The following is a 16,055-nucleotide window of genomic DNA, read 5'->3' on the forward strand; positions in this document are numbered from 1 at the left end:
CTTTGCATATGTATTCACTCCCTTTGCATATGTATTCACTCCCTTTGCATATGTATTCACCTCCTTTGCATATGTATTCACCCGCTTTGCATATGTATTCACCCCCTTTGCATATGTATTCACTCCCTTTGCATATGTATTCACTCCAATATGAAACAGAACAACCAGAAGTTGTAGAGATACTGAGAGTCACTCTATGTAGATGACTTCATTGCAAGTTCACGCAATGTTGAAGAGGCTTACCTTGTGACAACAACTGCAAAGCGAATGCTGTCGATTGCAGGCATGGACCTCCGCAAATGGATGACCAATTCTCCTGAACTGAAAACAAAATGGGAGGAGAGAACGACAACTGACCACCCGTTGACGTTAGAAACACAAGGATTAGTGCTGAAGGTTTTAGGTTTAGTATGGAGGCTGGAAACGGATGACTTTGTGTTTGACCTCAGGCCGCTACTGAGCATTCTAAAGCAAAAGGAAAACACAAAGAGAAGTGTTCTGCAGTCGTCTGCATGTATCTTCGACCCTCTTGGTTCCTTAACTCCCTTCACCATCAGGATCAAGTGCATGTTCCAGGGAATGTGGGAGAGGGGACTCAGCTGGGACGAAGAATTACCACCTGATCTGACACGAGAATGGCAACAGTGGTGTTCAGAACTACCCCAGTTACACCAGCTCACCATACCAAGGTGGTACAGAACAGACATGCGGCCACAGAATAACCACACCTTGAAACTACACGTGTTCTGTGATGCAAATGAAAGGGCTTACAAGTGCAGTAGCTTACCTGCAAGGTGAGTCACAATCCAGGGAAACAACAAGTCTAGTCGCATCCAAGTCCAGGGTAGCCCCACTTAAGAAAATGACGCTGCCACGCCTGGAGCTCATGGGATCTAAAGTCAGGACACTGCTGTGACACACCACTGCTCCCCCCACTGAAAGCGGGTGACGTTGAACTCATTGGAGAAGATAACACACCCAGACAAACCTGGAAACTAGGAAAGATTGAGGTACTGTTTCCAGGCCGAGATGGCCTAGTTAGATCATGTTCAGTTTGTACTGCTTCTGGGACTTTGTTGAGGAGACCTATTCAGTTCATATACTGCCGAGAGATCTAGATGAACACAGTTGTTTATCGGGGGTGTGTTACAGAGTTCATGTTTAAGTTAATTCATGGAGCTGTATCTAAAGACATTTCTTTACAGTTATTTACATATGTAATTGTATTGGTTAGTATTGAATTACGCTTTTGACTGCAAGTTCCAGAATGCCTTGCGACAGGAATTAGAGAGAAAACGCGCAGGTGCAGGTGCAAAGTGATTAAGCTGACTTTCCGCTAGCATCTTACCTGCATTGCTCTGTAGAATCTAAAGTTGTTAAATGTAACGTGAACAAGTATTATTACTAAAAGAAGCTTTCATATCAAACCCGATGTCCCGATGTTATGTACTTGAGTGAAGACCCAAATGCGGTTTTAACAGAAAACAGAGTTCTTTAATGAAAAAACAGGAATGGCATAAATCCTCTTCCAACGTAGTCAATGGAACAAAAGAACGTAGTATAATGCAGGATGCACCTGCCAGGCAGACTCCGACAGGATAGGACAAGGTGGAAGCAAACGGGACGACAGCTTGCTTCTGGCATCAAAAACACAAACAAGAATCAGACACTGAAAGTAGCAGGAACAGAGAGAGAAATAGAGACCTAATCAGAGGGGGAAGAGAGAACAGGTGGGAAAGAGTGGATGAGCTAGTTAGGGGAGATGTAGAACAGCTGAAGAATGAGAGACAGAGAAGGTAACCTAAAAAGACCAGCAGAGAGAGACAGAGTGAAGAGAAAGGACAGGAACAGACATAACAAGACATGACACCCGAGTCATTACTTTGAAGACAGTTCATCTAAAACACAACTCACGCTCCAGATCCCAATCACCTGAATTCTAATAACCTGTTCACACACCTGTATTTCATTATCACGCACTATTTTGTTCAGTTCTTTGCACCATGTCATTGTGCGGTATTGTTTGTTTTGTGACACATGTCTTTCAGAGCGTTGTGGTTCCCGTGAGTTACTCCTCTTGTGTTTGACAGTTTTTGCCTGCCTCACTAACGACACCTTTTGCCTATTTCCTGCCTGTACTTTAGCCTATTGGATTTCCTGTTATCAACCTATTGCCTGATCTGCCGGACTACGTTACTAGCCTTTTCCCTGCCTTTACTGTTACCCTTTTTGGACCCCCTGTGTATGACCTTCTACCTGCCCTTGGACCCAGCTACCTGCCTCCTCCTGTGGTCCTCTGCAATAAACACCTGCTACGCCCTACACTTGAGACCAGCTCTCTATCTCCTCTTGTGTTCATTACATGATGCTTTAGATACTCAACTAGTCTAGAGAAGGCCAGTTGTATTGCTTCTTTAATCAGAACAACAGTTTTCAGCTATGCTAACATAATTTCAAAAGGGTTTTCTAATGATCAATTATCCTTTTAAAATTATAAACTTGGATTAGCTAACACAACGTGCCATTGGAACACAGGAGTGATAGTTGCTGATAATGGGCCTCTGTAAGCCTATATAGATATTCCATAAAAAATCTGCCGTTTCCAGGTACAATAGTCATTTACAACATTAACAATGTCTACACTGTATTTCTGATCAATTTGATGTTTTTTAATGGACCAAAGATGTGCTTTTCTTTCAAAAAACAAGGACATTTCTAATTGACCCCAAACCTTTTTAACTGTAGTGCATATTCTTATTCCATCACTTTACTTAGATTTGTGTGTATTAGGTAGTTGTTCTGGAACTGTTAGATTACTTGTTAGATATTGCTGCACTGTCGGAACTAGAAGCACAAGCATTTCGCTCCACTCACAATAACACCTGCAACCCATGTATATATGACCAATGCATTCACAAACTAGGCATCTCTGCTCTCAGGATGCAATAAGCTGATAATGATCTTGTACACATAGTTTCTAGGCATTGGGCCAAAGTAACAATGTGTTCCCTTCTTTCAGTTCTTCTTCTATCAGTCCCCTCCCTGAGAGCAAAGTTGCACAACATCCTAAAACAGTAATCAGGAAACAACACGCTACATGTAGTCACGTACAGTGCCGTGCAGAAGTATTCATCCCCCTTGGTGTTTTTCCTATTTTGTTGCATTACAAACTGTAATTTAAATGTATTTATATTTGGATTTCATGTAATGGACATTTACAAAATAGTCAAAATTGGTGAAGTGGAAAGAAAAAAAATGACTTGTTTCAAAAAAATAAACAAATTCAAAACTGAGAAGTGGTGCATGCACATGTATTCACCTCCTTTGCATATGTATTCACCTCCTTTGCATATGTATTCACCTCCTTTGCATATGTACTCTCTCTCTTTGCATATGTATTCACCCGCTTTGCATATGTATTCACCTCCTTTGCATATGTATTCACCTCCTTTGCATATGTACTCTCTCTCTTTGCATATGTATTCACCTCCTTTGCATATGTACTCTCTCTCTTTGCATATGTATTCACACCCTTTGTATATGTATTCACTCCCTTTGTATATGTATTCACTCCCTTTGCATATGTACTCTCCTCTTTGCATATGTACTCTCCTCTTTGCATATGTATTCACACCCTTTGCATATGTATTCACCCCCTTTGCTATGAAGCCCCTAAATAAGATGTGGTGCAACCAATTACCTTCAGAAGTCACAACATGGCTGGGGGAGGAGGACCAGAGAGGGACTGCTGGGAGACAACATGGCTGGGGGAGGAGGACCAGAGAGGGACTGCTGGGAGACAACATGACTGGGGGAGGAGGACCAGAGAGGGACTGCTGGGAGACAACATGGCTGGGGGAGGAGGACCAGAGAGGGACTGCTGTGAGACAACATGGCTGGGGGTGGAGGACCAGAGAGGGACTGCTGGGAGACAACATGGCTGGGGGAGGAGGACCAGAGAGGGACTGCTGGGAGACAACATGGCTGGGGAGGAGGACCAGACAGGGACTGCTGGGAGACAACATGACTGGGGGAGGAGGACCAGAGAGGGACTGCTGGGAGACAACATGGCTGGGGGAGGAGGACCAGAGAGGGACTGCTGGGAGACAACATGGCTGGGGGAGGAGGACCAGAGAGGGACTGCTGGGAGATAACATGGCTGGGGGAGGAGGACCAGAGAGAGACTGCTGGGAGACAACATGGCTGGGGGAGGAGGACCAGAGAGGGACTGCTGGGAGATAACATGGCTGGGGGAGGAGGACCAGAGAGGGACTGCTGGGAGACATCTCTCTTTACCCTCTCATCACTAACAGACACGTAATTGTCCCCCATCACAATTTGCCTGCAATCCCCTTGTAGATCCTCCAGTCCTGTATACATTTCTCCAACACAACTATACTTCATACTATTCAGCCACAGCCATCCATCCAACCAGAAACAGCCAGTCTCTGCTCAGCGAAGACTCTTCACGCCCATTTGTAACCAAAAATGTTTTTTTTTTTTTTTACATAGGGTGATATTTTGCCTGAGCAATTGGCAGTGACCAAAATAACCATAACATATTTTTAATTAGATGGGCAGTCCTCAAAGATGAAATTCCATTGAATCATATGATTAGATCCATTGATTTCCAGCCCGTAGGGTTGGATGCCACTAATCTCATTATAATGTACCATTGTGTAGGGCAGAGCAGGTGCTAGTCATCCACGGTGATGTTATAGTATAACCTGTTATATTGGTTTCAGAGTCGAGCACTGATAGGGTGTGGTTGCATTAGCAGGACATAAATACTCACCCAAGTAAACATATTACACATTTGAAGACAGCTGCATGAAAGGATCAGCACGTAATAGGTGATTGAAAGCACTGTCTGTTTGGTGTTACATACTGCACTCACCAGTCAAGCAACCAGCGGCAAACTGAAAACAGGTAAATGCAGTTATATGATTGAATCAAGTGTCTTTTAATGTTCAAACATATTTATTTTTTTAGAATTGTTTTATAATGCATTCGAATGGCAATGGTTTGACTGGAAGACAAACCAAGGAGTTGAATGTATTAAATGTAGATATAGGCAACTTTGATGAAGTTTATATGTAAATAAAATAAAATACATGTTACTTCTGACACCATTTATCTAAAATTTATTTTGACTTTGTGATTAATGACATTGTTGCTTCTTTGAGGGATTTTTATGCCATAATGAATCCAGGAATTTACAGCAGAAATCTGTGATTGGTACATGCATTTGTGGACCTTTAAATGAATGATATATATTGTGGCCATTGATTCTTAAATAATATTACTTACCCCATCCCTCAGCTGTTTACACCCAAAATGGCAGGGTGACGGCTTTGTTATTTTTTGAATCGCAGATTGCCCCTTTGATGTAACAGATCATTAAAAACAGCTTAAGTATTGTCCATTGATAAGTTGCAATGTAACTGTTACAGTAATTACACGACAATCAACATAGATTACACAATTTACTACCAATAATAATGACAGTATTCACAACAACAAAACTACGTACAACGCAATGTTCTTAGATGAAGGAGAACAGGAAAAATCATATTTTCAAAACAGGTGTGAAGTCAGTGGTAGAAAAATTCAGGTCCAGTCAGTCAAGTGGGTTTAAATCTGAAAATATTCTATTCACCTGGCATATTGAGCAGTTAAAAAACATGCTTATGCATTTAAGGTTTCTTTTACGGCACAGACAACATGAGGGAGACAGACAACTGAATAGACAACAATCAAGTCTGCTTAGGTCTGGTCTCAAAAGGGGGTCAATCCATTTGAATTCAATGACTTTTTGACAGCATCCCTTTTGATTTAAACACACCTTTCCATAATGTTTGCCGATGGAAGAAGTGGTCAGAAAGTGACATTTAGCCAAATCATTCAGGAGATAAAGCTGCTCAAAGTTGACCCACTTTGCATACCTCACCAAACCATGAGACATCCATGTCTTCATAAAGAGAAGCGGTTGAATTTAATCTCATTTAACTTTTTACTGCAGTGGGCTAAATCAGGGTCCTGCAGAGTGTTTCTTGATAGTCTTTAAAGAAATCTACTATGAAACAAAGTATACACCTCACACACATGTTTATGGACTTAAACATTTAAGACACATGTACTGTGTCAGTTAAATATGTAGAGTTTAAATGTATTCAATTATGAGTTTGCATCCAAATATTACACTTCATATACAGTAACTGTCAACAATTTGGATACACCTACTCATTCAAGGGTTTTTCTTCATTTTTGCTATTTTCTACATCAAATTATGAAATAACACATATGGAGTCATGTAGTAACCAAAAAAGTGTTAAACAAGTCTAAATATATTTTATACTTTATATTCTTCAAAGTAGCCACCCTTTGCCTTGATGACAGCTTTGCATACTCTTGGCATTCTCTCAACCGGCTTCACCTGGAATGCTTTTCCAACAGTCTTGAATGAGTTCTCACATATGCTGAGCAGTTGTTGGCTGCTTTTTCTTCGGGTCAAACTCCTCCCAAACCATCTCAATTGGGTTGAGGTCGGGCGATTGTGGAGGCCAGGTTATGTGATGCAGCACTCCATCACTCTCCTTCTTGGTCAAATAGCCCTTGCACAGCCTGGAGATGTGTAGGATCATTGTCCTGGTGAAAAACAAATGATATTCCCACTAATCGCAAACCAGATGGGATGGCAAATCGCTGCAGAATGCAATAGTAGCCATGCTGTTTAAGTGTGCCTTAAATTCTACATAAATCAAAGACAGTGTCACCAGCAAAGCACCCCCCACAACATCACACCTCCTCCTCCATGCTTCACAGTTGGAACCACACATGCGGAAATCATCTGTTCACCTACTCTGCTTCTCACAAAGACATTTTGGACTAATCAGACCAAAGGGCAGATTAAAATATAGTTTAACACTTTTTTGCTTTGTACATGATTCCATATGTGTTATTTCATAGTTTTGATGTTTTCGCTATTATTCTACAGTCTAGAAAATAGTAAAAATAATGAAAAACCCTGAAATGAGTAGGTGTGTCCAAACGTTTGACTGGTACTGGACATCACAGAAGACTGAAATATGACAAAACTGTTTGAGATAGAAACACCAGATTTTCAGCATTAACAACAATGAATGTTGATTATTTATGAAATTATGAAAAATAATACTAACATTTCACTCTTGAGGCCACTAGGTCATTTGACTGCAGGAAAGGACACAAGCTTACAAACAGTGTTGTCGAATTATTTTATAATTTCTTCAAATGTTTTTGATTTTTTTTTCATTTTTAAACCTTTACTGTCATTTATTTAAAAATGTATGCAATATGATTTTTTAAATATTCGCATAACATAGCTCAGACCCTATTTCATACCATCCGAGGGTTTTGTGTTGTGCCAGCTATCGGTTGAGACACAACATGTTCTTGAATACAGGGTGGGTGTAATTTCAATCACAGAAATAGAATAGACCTATCCCTTTAGACCTCTGCAATTGTAGCTGGCTTAATTTTTTATTTAACCTTTATTTAACTAGGCAAGCCATTTAAGAACAAATGCTCATTTTACAATGACAGCCTACCCCAGCCAAACCTTCCCCTAATCCAGACGACACTGGACCAATTGTGCACCGTGCTATGAGACTCCCAATCACATCTAGATGTGATACAGCCTGGATTCAAACCAGGTACTATAGTAATGTCTCTTGCACTGAGATGCAGTGCCTTAGACTGCTGCGCCACTCGGGCCCCAATGGTGCAACATTGACATTTATATTGAATTGAAATCTTATCTTCTAATTACTACCACAAAGATGACAGTCGGTCCACCCACCATTGAATGCCAACTTAATTGGTCATGTCTATTCTATTATCTGTATTTCTATATTTTCAATAGATTCCCTATGGATGTTTGTCAGTATAATATAAAACAACATATATTCCCATTCAAGTCAATGTTCTGATGTGCGGACCTCCAACCATCTTTGTGGTACCATTTAAAATTAAATAGTCCCATTTTAGACCATTTATCAGCCACAACATGACATCCACCCTGTATTTGAAAGAATGTTGTATCTCAACCTATGGTGGGAACAACACAAACCCCTTAGTTTATGTAAAATAGGGTCAATAAAGATAAAGCAAATATGAAACAATTTTAATAGCTAACATTTCGATGGCCATAATAAATAGATATACTGACAGTGGACAACCTTGTTTTACTCCTCTTGACAGTTTAATACTTCCTGAGAACTAGCCATTATTTACTGTTTTACACCTAGGGTGACTTCAATACATTTTTTAAAAGAGTCTCCAAAATTCTCCACAACACCGAAGTGTAAGGGGCCTCAGATTTTTTTTAATGGACCAGATCTTTATATTTACCACTTGGATCCAGTTTCAGTAATAATGAAGTCAGAACTTCTTGTTGACTATCTGATAACCATTTTGGTTAAAACATGCCAATAATGGTCCTCTGCGTATAAAAAAAAAATCTGGGGTGGCAGGTAGCCTGGTGGTTAGAGCATTGGACTAGTAACTGAAAGGGTGCAAGATCAAATCCCTGAGCTGACAAGGTTAAAATCTGTTGTTCTGCACCTGAAAAAGGCAGTTTACCCACTGTTCCTAGGCCATCATTGAAAATAAGTATTATTTCTTAACTGACTTGCCGAGTTAAATAAAGGTAAAATATCAGGAAAGGTTTGGTATGCCATCCAACCCTCAAGTTTTCACTGAACTCAAAAAGTTCCTCTTATTTAATTTGGCTTTCACATCAGTCTTTCTGTACAGCTGTTAATTTTATATTATTATTCAAAACAAATCCATACAATTATCTTCGGTTAGTGGAGAGGGAGGAGACTGAAACAAAAACGTGCTCAATGTACTTTGATTCTTCATACAAAATATTGTTTGGCGAATCATGGGTAACATAATTTGTAACAAGATTCAGTAAATCATTTCAGTAAATAATAATTTCTATGTTGAAGACATAGCATTTCTCCCCATTTTCCAGTTCACTTAATTTGTATAATATATTACACATGATCTTTCTTGAATAAGTTAATTTCTTTTTTGTTTTTCCTCTAACTTATTCTGTGCCTCTATGGTACAGTTTTTATTGCTATCTAACTGTACTGTTATTTCCTTTGTTAATGCTGTACCTATGTTCATTTAAAAAAAAATCCTTTATAAATTATTCTGTCCTCATTAAAAACAACTTATCATCCAATAGGCTTTGATAACATTTCTAATATCCTCGCCACGTTGAAATTCTGTAAGAGTAATGTTTAACCTGGTCTTACTCCTCTTCACAGTTTTATACTTTCTGAGAAGTAGCCATTATTTCCTATTTTACACCTAGGGTTACTATACATAACACTAAAGCCATTGTATAAGTGATTCTCCAAAATTAAAATATTCCAGGCATTTATATATAAATTTGAGTGTACTTTATCGCAAGGCATTTCAAAGTCAGCTATGAATTGCAGGCCTGGTTTACCAGATTTTTCATTGTGTTATATTGTTTCCAATACTGGCCTTATATATTCTGCAAACCTTTTTTTGTGGATATGATTATTCCTTTTCTCCTTCATTTAAGTATAATTTGATTGTGATGTTGTGCGATTTCTTTAGACAAGTAAAATTAATTATTGTCAAATGATGAGTACCTAATGGTGAACCCTTCTATTTTCAGGGAAAGAAAAAACAAAACATGAACACTTTATATGAGAAAACATTCTCAAAAGAACACATGAGTATAGAGCTATTGAAAATGGAAACATCATTACAAGATCATAAATACCTTCATAAAAACATCCCGGAGTACCCTGAAAATGTGGAATTCCACATATCCAATGTTTCCCATGTTACTAACCAAGCAGGCCTGGATGGGATCCTGTCAGATGGATTTAAGGGTGGACAAAAAAGAGGTACTTACATGTGGTGGGGTCTTAACATTGACGACATCATTATCAAGGAAGCGGAGATGCGCTACCTTGATAGGCAGATCCCTAACAGGCACTCCTCAAGTCTCCAAACTGAAGAGAGGCAACCTCAGGAATCATTCCTGAAAAAGTTTACCACCTCCCCTGTCTTCCAAAAAGGATCTCGGTACGGGAACTTTAAGTTCACCTTCCCCTTGGAGGATCTCATGCAGATGTACACAGAGCAGATCTGTGAAAAAATGAAGCCTGTCCTGAGAGTCTATGAAACTGTGGTTTACAAGCAGGAGATCATGTATACAGTGGTTGTCCACAGTCCAAAGGTGACACAGTTTAATCAGTTCCCACTTCTTGAAGGTGCTGAAGCTATGTGTAGCTATAGAGAGGGCACAATTGTCTGGAACGCACAGGCTGTGTCTGAGACCCACAACTATCAATTGATCATAAAGGACAATATGATCAAAGCCAAAAAGGTTAAAGAAGGCACACATCAGTTTTTTGTGTGGGATCATGTGACACTAGCATTTCACATGCCTCATGGCACTGCCCTACGTGTTGATAGGAAGGACCTGATTGAAAGCCTCAAAGCATGTGATAGTGTTGAACCGTTGTATAGGAAAGCAGACCCAGTGATGTCATGTGAAACAGCAGCAATCATTGTTGATTCTCTGAATGCAAACGGGCTCTAACCAGCAAACAACCTAATCATGGAGTACTATAGAGTACAAAATAAATAGATCTTAACTTCTCAGGGGAGTTCTACCATATGGAATTGTTTTAAAGTGGTCATACCATGAATTATTTAGCCATTTGATTTAGAATTGTAGGACACCTTTAGGTATAAAAAAACGCAAAATAAAATAAAGATGGCAGCAAGCTGTTGATGCTGAAAACTCCTTTCTTCTGATGAAAATAACCAATTCAACAAGAAAACAGGATTATCAGCTACTTGCAGTTCTGAGCCTACCTGGATAGTAAGGAGATCCTGAGTGAAATCGACAAGTAACAGCAGCTTTATGGTACACAGGAATAACATACTCCATTGTGAATAAATGCCCCTACCTTACAAAATAACTATAACCCAACTAAAAAAAGAAAGACTGATTCATCTACAGACACTGACAATTTTCTTACCGTTGAAGTAGAGGCTAACGGTCTTGCAGGAATCCATGCAACACTTGAAAAGTTATGTGAGGAGGTAACAGGGTTGAGGGAGTTTAGTCAGAGTGAAGACAAGACCAAGGGTCCCCGACCTATCCTCACAACATTTGAACACTACCAACAAAAGGAGCTGATCAAAAGCAGGGGAACGGAGCTTAAAGGGACAACATTTGATTTCAATTAACAATCTCCCTTGGAGATAAACAAACATCACAAGAGACTGTGTCCTGTACAGAGGCAACAGAGGAGAGGGGTAAGGGCCTTTCTCCTTGTGGACAAACTCTTTATAGATGGACAACTCTTCTCAGACAGCTCCATAATACCATGGCTGTTCTAAATTCTACATGGTCATCAGGATACGAAAACAAAAGCAGGTATCTCTCTCTCTCTCTCTCTCTCTCTCTCTCTCTCTCTCTCTCTCTCTCTCTCTCTCTCTCTCTCTCTCTCTCTCAGAATTGTTCTATAATCAATGATGTCTGTTTTGTGTATCTTTTGTATGTCTGTCTACATACGTATCTATGTTTAGAACAAGCAATGGGAAGATATCAGAACAGGGGCGTTGGGTGACACATTTGTGTGGGGCACACACTTATACAGGACACATTTGTACTGTAGTGAAGCCGTCTCTATAGTAATGCAATGTCTCTTTCATAATCACGTGAAACGTCAATTACTACGGAAATGCTGTGTAAATGCTGTGTTTTTCTATGAAAATGATATTAAATGTAACTGTGATGCAACTATGACGGTGATACGATATGGATTACAATTGTCATCTTGAGTATGAAGGCTGCACTCACTTCATGTTATACACATAGACACTCATCACACACTATAGTCTTACTCTTATCCAGACATCATACACACTCTCACTAAATCACATACAATTTCACACACATCAACCTACTCAGATCTACTTAGATTCTTTGCTATTAGGTTGACTGTTTCTTCCCAACGGTAAATGGTGTAGCTGTTGTTGTTAAATCAATGGTTTGATGGTAATTAAATATTTAATTATGTTTATTAGGTCAATGATTCTGATTTGAATGATGTTCTTAATGTGATAATACAATATATTCTAAGCTTGAGCATGTGGCTCTCAGCGTTGCATCAATGCAACTGTAACAAAACCAGAGAACTGCAATAAGATGACTGACAGTTGCTCTGGATAAGAGCGTCTGCTAAATCAGGGCTTCCCAACTATTCCCCCCCCCAAGGGCCCTCTTTATTTTATATTTGAAGACGCCCCCCCCTTTGAATGATTGTTTACTGAGATAGTCAATATTAAATACACTGCCAAAAGCTTAAATACACCCCTCTAATCCAGGAAAGTCTCGCGACCACCCAGGACACTTTGGAGCCCCACTATGGGAAGGGGGGGGGGACCCCTAGGTTGGGATTCCCTGTGCTAAATGACCAGAATGTAAATATAGTCTGATAAATAATCATGTTCATCATTCTACCTTTTTGTGTTGTATTTATATTACTCTGCTTCCTCTTCCTCTTCATTAAACTAGGATTACATATTGTGTCTTGGAATTTTACTCCCTTTCTGTTGTTTGATATAACTGAATAAATATGATGAAGCCTGTGCAATTATGTATTTTGTGTTTTTGAATATACTCTACATACTATATGTAATTGAAACAGCTTTATGCTTTTTTCTTTTCAATTCACAAGTAAATAACTGACCCATAGAAGGAATCAAGGGAATAACTGACCCATAGAAGGAAGCAAGGGAATAACTGACCCATATAAGGAAGCAAGGGAATAATTGACCCATATAAGGAAGAAAGGGAATAACTCACCCATAGAAGGAAGAAAGGGAATAACTGACCCATATAAGGAAGCAAGGGAATAACTGACCCATATAAGGAAGCAAGGGAATAACTGAACCATAGAAGGAAGCAAGGGAATAACTGACCCATATCAGTTAGTATAAAAGGTCAGTTAGAACAACTCAGTACTTTCCTCCTTGACCTAAATGTTTTGATTCTGAGGGAGTTATTATTTTATTCAACTCCTCCTTCACATTCAATAACACATGCCTGAGTTTATCACCTTTCAAGGCCGCCGTTGGCATCTCCTTGTGATCTGTGGTATAATTCACATGACTGTATATGACTGTACAGCATGTCACTGCCAAAACCAATGTAGACAAAGAGGGAGAGTTCGCTCATTCAAACATCTATTTCCATACCTTCCAATAAAATAAAATACAATCAAATACAAAGTATAAGGATCATTTGGCTTTCAAACAAAATAAATGATAAATATTTGGAATGAGATCAATTCAACATTAGCAACAGACAATAGAAATAGGATAGCGACTGGAGAGTTCTAATCCCAAGTTTGTCAACCCTCCTCTACTTCTGGATCTGACAAACAGTCTCTCTTGCAGGTGCAGCTAGTGTATGTCCCAAGTCTAGCCTGATGTATCTTTAGGGGTTGGTGACCTTAAAAAACGGGTTCATGTGAGTAGCAGGGAGGTCAGACCTACAGGGGGAGACCAGGGGATAAAACAAGACCAAGATATGAGGACCAGAGAGGGACTGCTGGGAGAAAACATGACCAGGAGATGAGGACCAGAGAGGGACTGCTGGGAGAAAACATGACCAGGAGGACCAGAGATTGTCTGCAGGAGGACAGCATTGCTGGGGTGGGTTAGAGAGGCAGGGGTCTTACACGGGGTTGAGTCCTGAGGAAGAGAGGTTAAACGTATGAAGTATAGTTTTATTGGAGAAATGTATACAGGATGTTAGAAGGCCTGGGAGATACACGAAAGGCCAAAGGAGGTCACATGTGCAAAGATATTGCATGTCAACTTGTGACAGGGGACAGTATGTGTCTGTTAGTGAGGGGGGAGTAAAGAGAGATGTCCCTCTGGGCTAGTGGGATGTCAGTGGAGGTCACTTCTACATGGGGGAAACTCAGGGTGAAATCCAGGTCCACTCCAGAGATTGAGTGACACATGACTTTAATGGAAAGGAAAGCAGATTAGTCTGCTCTGACTACTTTACTGATTCAGACAGACAGACAGACAGACAGACAGACAGACAGACAGACAGACAGACAGACAGACAGACAGACAGACAGACAGACAGAGGGATGGGGAGACAGAGGAATGGAGAAAGAGAGGAATGGGTAGAGAGAAAGAGAGAGGGAGAGAGATAGGGATGGGGAGAGAATGAATGGGGTGAATTTAAGTGTGCTCTCTCTAATTCTCTCTTTCTCTCTCTCGGAGGACCTGAGCCCTAGGACCATGCCTCAGGACTACCTGACACGATGACTCCTTGCTGTCCCCAGTCCACCTGGCCGTGCTGCTGCTCCAGTTTCAACCGTTCTGCCTGTTCTGATTATTATTGGACCATGCTGGTCATTTATAAACATTTGAACATCTTGGCCATGTTCTGTTATAATCTCCACCCGGCACAGCCAGAAGAGGACTGGCCACCCCACATAGCTTGGTTCCTCTCTAGATTTCTTCCTAGGTTTTGGCCTTTCTAGGGAGTTTTTCCTAGCCAACGTGCTTCTACACCTGCATTGCTTGCTGTTTGGGGTTTTAGGCTGGGTTTCTGTACAGCACTTTGAGATATCAGCTGATATACGAAGGGCTATATAAATAAATTAGATTTGATTTGATTTGAGAGGGACAGCGAAGTTAACATTTGAATAGCATTTCAGCACCTTGGAGAGGGAAGGAGTAGTTTGTCAAACAAAAAGATCTGATTTCGCACGAGGACGGAGAGATAGAGTGAGCGTAGGGGTTGACACCCTAACTTCAGGTTTATGGTGTTCAGACATAGAACCAATCCCTGTTTATCGTTCAGCAGAGGTTCTCTCCCATTGGAGAAAAGCACACAATAAATACAATATTTCGATGGATGCAGAAAACGCACTGAAGGGCATGTTGGGAGAATGGGCTCATTGTTGAAACACACACACACACACACACACACACACACACACACACACACACACACACACACACACACACACACACACACACACACACACACACACACACACACACACACACACACGCATACTCACACACACGCATACTCACACACACACAATGTTGTTGACACCCAAGTGTGTCTGTCCAATTCAATCAGTGATAAAAATAAGTTAATCAGTGACCTCAGCCATATACTGTCACATGAGTGTTTGTCAGTGACTTGTGATGTCACTGAGGATCATTGCTGAGCCAGTCATCATTGTCATTGCCTTCAGTTAGTGTGTTTTAATGTGAGTGCTTTGCTATGCCTCGAGTGGTATGTTTCTATGTGTGTGTGTGTGTGTGTGTGTGTGGGGGGGGGGGGTGTGTGTGTTGAAATGAGAGTTGAAATGTATTACATTTTTAGTTTGCATCGTAATATTGCATCTTATAAACATACCAGAACACGGAAATATAACCAAACAGTTTGACATAGAAACACTGGATTTTAGTCTTTAAATTTTTTTTATCTTGATTTATATTAATAACATTTTACCCATGAGGCCACTGGGTAATTTGACTGCAGGAAAGGGCTATAAGCTTACATACAGTGCTCAATTATTGTATTGTTTTTTTATAACAATTGCAAATGTTATACCTTTACTGTAATTTTTTTAAAACATGCATTAAATCAACATCAACAAATAATATTTGCATATGTTGTAGCTTAGACTCTATTTAACATCTGAGGTGTTGGTGTTGTGCCAGCTATCGGTTGAGACAGAACATTCTGTTGAATACAGTGTGGTTGTAATTTCAGTCATATAAATTGAATGAATAGAACAGACCTATCCCTTTAGACCACTGCTGGTACACCATTGACATTTAAGTTAAATTGAAATGTTAACTTCTAATTACTACCACAAAGATGACATCCGGTCCACCCACCGTTGAATGTCAACTTAAATGGTCATGTCTATTCTATTATCTATATTTCTAGGATTTCA

The 16,055-nt window shown here is 40.0% G+C and overlaps 1 long non-coding RNA gene across 1 annotated transcript; it reads left to right on the forward strand.

Annotated features, from left to right (window-relative positions):
* The first annotated feature begins 3,944 nt into the window (after positions 1-3,944).
* Positions 3,945-12,704, forward strand: LOC135553171 (uncharacterized). Its single transcript, XR_010457558.1, has 2 exons — positions 3,945-4,929; positions 9,701-12,704. It is a non-coding gene; the product is annotated as an uncharacterized LOC135553171 (long non-coding RNA).
* The last annotated feature ends 3,351 nt before the right edge of the window (positions 12,705-16,055 follow it).

Source organism: Oncorhynchus masou, chromosome 13 (genome assembly GCF_036934945.1).
Source record: "Oncorhynchus masou masou isolate Uvic2021 chromosome 13, UVic_Omas_1.1, whole genome shotgun sequence".
NCBI classification, from domain to species: Eukaryota; Metazoa; Chordata; class Actinopteri; order Salmoniformes; family Salmonidae; genus Oncorhynchus; species Oncorhynchus masou.